The sequence below is a fragment of the Aotus nancymaae genome, unplaced genomic scaffold (assembly GCF_030222135.1).
Source record: "Aotus nancymaae isolate 86718 unplaced genomic scaffold, 86718_ANA_hifiasm-v0.15.2.pri h1tg000029l, whole genome shotgun sequence".
Lineage (NCBI taxonomy): Eukaryota > Metazoa > Chordata > Mammalia > Primates > Aotidae > Aotus > Aotus nancymaae.
In genome coordinates, this window is record NW_026988442.1 from 84,150,885 (window position 1) to 84,155,958 (window position 5,074).

General features: G+C 39.0%; 1 long non-coding RNA gene across 1 annotated transcript; it reads right to left on the reverse strand.

The window, feature by feature from the left end:
- Window positions 1-1,882: 1,882 nt before the first annotated feature.
- LOC105728187 (uncharacterized) lies at window positions 1,883-4,839 on the reverse strand. The gene is made up of 3 exons (XR_001109957.2): window positions 4,623-4,839; window positions 2,726-2,779; window positions 1,883-2,055 (listed from the first exon to the last, which is right to left on the reverse strand). It is a non-coding gene; the product is annotated as an uncharacterized LOC105728187 (long non-coding RNA).
- Window positions 4,840-5,074: the final 235 nt, after the last annotated feature.

Here is a 5,074-nt window from a genome sequence, read left to right on the forward strand (position 1 = left end):
AGAACCTCTAGCATCCACTTTTGTATCCCATTAAGGGGAGCAAATATAGTAACAACCAGAGTCATGCATATTCCTGAAGCAACTTATTAGTAACAAAGCATTTTCACATCCCTTGCTTTGTTTGACATTTACAGTAGCCTGACAATTAGCAAGCAGATGTCATTAAGACCATTTTACAGATAAGGAAACTGTGGCCCATAGAGGTTAAGTGATTTACCTACATCATAAGGCAACATTAACACTTGAGCATAACCTTCTGAACCTTTAAGTGGTTTCCTCTTGGGATTTTTTCTTTTTCACAATAATTTTTATTCTTCTGATTTGAAAAGTTTGACCTCTCTAAAGTATAAGATTTGGAAAATATAAAAATGTTGAAAGAAGAAAATAAATGATGGTTGTACTCTTAAAACTCAAGATAATTACAATTAACATGCTGATGTATTTTCTTTATTTTCTGTGTATATTTTTTAACACAGAGAATATTAAAAAATGTTTAATGATATGAATCAGGAGAATACCATTTATATGTAATTTGTACTATTATTATTTATTTATTTAGAAATGGAGTCTCACTCAGTCTGTTGCCCAGGCTGGAATGTAGTGGCATGATACCAGCTCACTGCAACTTCCATCTCCAGGGCTCAAGCAGTTCTCCTGCCGCAGCCTCCTAAGTAGCTAGGATTACAGGTGTGCACCACCATGCCCAGCTAATTTTTGTATTTTTTAGTAGAGACGGGATTTCATCATGTTGCCAGGCTGGTATTGAACTCCTGAACTCAAGTGATCCATATTCCTCAGCCTTTCAAAGTACTGAGATTACAGGCATGAACCAACACACACAGACTAGTTTGTATTATTTTTACACTTAACATTGTGTCAAGAGAATTTACTGTCATGAAATATCCATTGAAAAAATAATTCTTAATAATTGCAAACATTCCAGCCAACATAAGTATTTTTCATACTTTTTCAATTAAAAATCATATTGCGATAAACATCCTTGTGGCTAAATTTTACTCCAGATCTCTGAATAGAATAAACAGTGAAATTTTTATTTAGGATATATGGTGAACCAAGCAATTAATCAACAAGAATTTCAGGACAACAAGCTTGAGCATTTCATAAATGCCAGATGCTGGGTTCATGGGGAGTAAAAGCTATGGGCACCGTTTTCTGAAGGGCCGCCTCTTTTCACTTTTGCAATAAACTATTTCCCAAATTTTCTCACTTCCTACTGCCCCTGCCCTAGTTCACGGGACTTCTACTGTTGTTCCCTAACCGGTTTCTGTCCCTAGCCTCCTCTGACCCAAATTCATCCTCTGTATTACAGCCTAGATGAGGCTTCCAAGGTTGAATCTATGCCATTCTGAAAAGGGAAAGCCTCCACTGAATTCCCATAGCCTCCCAGAAAAAATAAAAATAAAAATCCAGAGTTGCTTAACATCTGACACTAAAATCAGAATCAAAAGTAAATTCTGGCACATAGCAAGCACTCAATAAATGGCCCTTCCACACACATTTTTATCCCTCACCCTCTAGATCTGTTGGTGCTCATAAATATGTTCTGAATGTTTTCCTTTGTCCAATTAGGCTGGAAGTTCCCTGACCACAGACAGAGTTCCCAGTCTGTTTCTCTCTCCAGCCTATCACAGCTTCCAGCAAAGGCCTTCCTTTGGGAAGAAGGATTTTATGGAGTTCTAGATGAACTGATTATATACATTTAGAAAGGAGTCAAGACCTAAACCAATAATCAAGCCAATCTCCAAGGGAAATGCTGCTCAGAGAACCTTAGAAATGGCTACAGCTTAAGCCAGAGTTGTCATCAAATTTAGAAAATATATTTAAAATATGGTTTTAAAACCATTACCCTTTTATTCAAGGATGAGCATCTGACATCCCTCACCCCATCTTCTGCCCTTTTGCTGATTTTTCAGCTTTGAATGGAGCCACCCAAGTTGTAAAGTCTCAAGCAGTATTCTGATCAGTTCTGGTTTAGGGCGGCTCACAGTAATCAGTTTGAACAGAATCCTCAAACTACTTCCATTTCCATGTCTTCTTAAATGGAAAACAAAACCAAAAAAAGCAAAAATACAATGTCAAAGAATGCTCCCAGTAGCAAGGCACAAGACATTTGCACTGTTCCCCTACCCTATGGGGCAAGCCTTAATCCCTGCTCCCTTCCTGGAATTCAAAGGTATCTTTCTCAGAAGGAAATCTGTCCTTACTCTTATGTGGTTTTCCCCTGCATCAGATATTCCACCACCCCAGCAGCAAGAGCTCTGTGACATGATAATGATGATAGTTTATTTACGGTTCACATCTGCTTTCTCATTGGATCCTCACAACAAGGTAGCTAGGGCAAGCATTATTATACCTATAAAGGGCAGATGAAAATACTGAGGTTCAGAACACGTTAGTGGCTTGGCCAAAGCCTCGGAGTTAGAAAGAGGTTGAGTCTCAGTAAACCTGAGACATCCCAGTTTACAGAGGGGGGCAACCACCTCTTTTTCCTTGCCTCAAGCTTTGCCCCTCTAACTGGTGGAGAATTGTATCTCTCACTGGCCCTCCTGGAGAAGCCACATGGACAACCAGGGTAAAACTCTCAAGATCTCTGAAGGCAAAAATATTAGTCATTCCAGGAGTTGGCACTGTAGACCTCACTCCCTTTCAGGCAGTTCCTGCAGAGTTGAGGGGGCCCTCCAATCCTTCTTCCAACCCAAGTTACCTTTATTTTAGCTCCTCACTCTCCTATTTTAAATCTTCAGTAGATCTCCATTCCCTGCATGAGGAAGCAAACACTTTAGGTAGGCATTAAAGGCTCTCTGTATTGTGCCCTTTCCTATGGGCCACCCCATCCCTACACTTTCCGTACATGGACTGTGATGTTGCTCTTTCTTCACTCTAAATCCTCCTCACATCCTATTCCTTAGATTTCTGAGCCCTTTTCAAGTCCTCCTCCCTTCCCGGAAATTCACATCTCTGCACCTTCAAAATCTGCTTTAAGTTCTACCTCTTCCATTCATATCCTCTCAGTGGACAGGCCTTCCTCAGATTTTGCACACTCTGATGTCCTGAGGAACTGGTCCACTGCTACACTCACATCGCCTCTGAACTATAAGCTGCTTTTTACTACAATGAGGGTCTTGTGTCTGTGTGACCCCCCAGTTTGCTAACAAATTCCTGGAAGATCAACACTATGCTTTAAAGACCAAGAAGCATACCACCAAGTACAGAGCAAGTGTTCAAAGGTCCTCAATGGATATGTGGATATGCAGGTTGGGGCTAGGACAGCAGGCGTCAAACAGGGAAACTGGAATAGGGTCAGACAATCTGGTTGATGATGAGGCCTTGGGAAACTCTCTCCTTCCTTAGGTCATGCTACTCATTGATAAAATGAAGAGATTAGACAAGATGATCTCAAATCCTTCTTCAAACTCTATGAATCATTAAATATATGGGATAGACAGGAAGTTTTCAACTGGGAGACAAAAAAAAAAAAAAAAAAAATTTGGAGGCCTTAGCAGTTATACTGAAGACCTACTTTCTCACCAAATGTCGACCACACCTCCTGCAAATCCACTGATTTTTTTTTTTTTAAGCCTACCAGGCTCAATGGCCATAATGAGATCCACACACTTGTCAGGTGCTGAAGTCATTTGGCCTTTGGCCTTCATCTTACCAGCCCCCAGCACATAGGAGTTGGCCACGACTTTCACACACGTGTTCCCTCTTACCTAATCTTTCAAAAGGAAACACAGCATTATAAAATTTAGAGAGAGGCATGAAGGGAGAAAAAATAATATCAAATGCATGGGTCATTAAACTGAAAAGCCTTTCTGAATTTGGACAACTATTTTTCTTGAATATCTGGGGTGTAGTGGTTACAACACACACCCTCCAGTTCTATCTGAACATAAATATGACGTTTATAAGTGAAGCACATTTGCCAGGCACCAAAATAGTGATAATTAAATTCATGGGGTATGTATACATTACAGAAAAACCAGAATCCCTGCAGCTTGAGATCTTATAAAGTAGTTGATTATCATCAACACTATAATTACTCATGCGCCTAAGGAATGTACTCCAGGCCTCCTCAGACTTGTCTAATATCAGACAAGAGAGCACCATAATTATATTTCATATTTGGGGCCAGCCCTAAAAATGTATGTACAGAGGGAAATGTCTCAACTCTCTGTGCCCTCTGAGGTAAATTCAGGTACTAGAACTTGTCTTAGATGAAAACAGTAAATCTTGATCAAAAATGTTTTAAAAATCAGGGAAATAGTCACAGATGTCGACATTTCATGAAGTTTTATTCAACTTAATGAAAAAGTTGAATGGAATTATAAGTGAGAAAATATGTTATTTCAGATGCAAATTTAATTAGTGAAATTAGGTAGGTAGATAGGGAAAGACTCAACTCCCATTACTACAGAATATAGGACAATTTCATCACAAACATAAAAGTTTTTTCAATTGGAGTCTATAAATTTTGCAAAGTACTTTTAATTCAACTATTTCTCTTGATTCCAATAATATCTGAGCAGTAAGCAAAGCAAGAATTAGTCCCTTATTTGACCATCCATAAACCTGAACTCATAAGAGGTGAAGTGACTTACCTGAGATCACACAGCTGCTTACCAATGGGGTTGCTACTAGAGCCTGAGCTCTCTGTAACGTGATCAAACATCCATCTCACTCCCCCACTTCACTCCATGCGGTTGAAGCCATGTTGATTGATTTCTTGCTTCTGTAAGCTCTCTGCTAGAAAAAGTTAATACATTCATATGGGATTTGGATTCAGCACAAATTTTTCAGTGTCAAGCTAAGCAATCTAAAAAAGCACTTTCACCTACTTAATCTGGTTTGAATCTCAAAACTCTAAAAACTTCCTATGAAGATAAATTAATTAATTTTTCCAGCATCACATGTCTAACATCTCAAAATGCTGTTGCAGTGATCTGTAATAACAAAGTACTGCAATAATTAAATCTTTAAAATCACCCCAACATGGGATTCGTAAGTCTGAAGCACAGGTCTGCTACTTCTTAGCCATATGATCTTAGCCAAA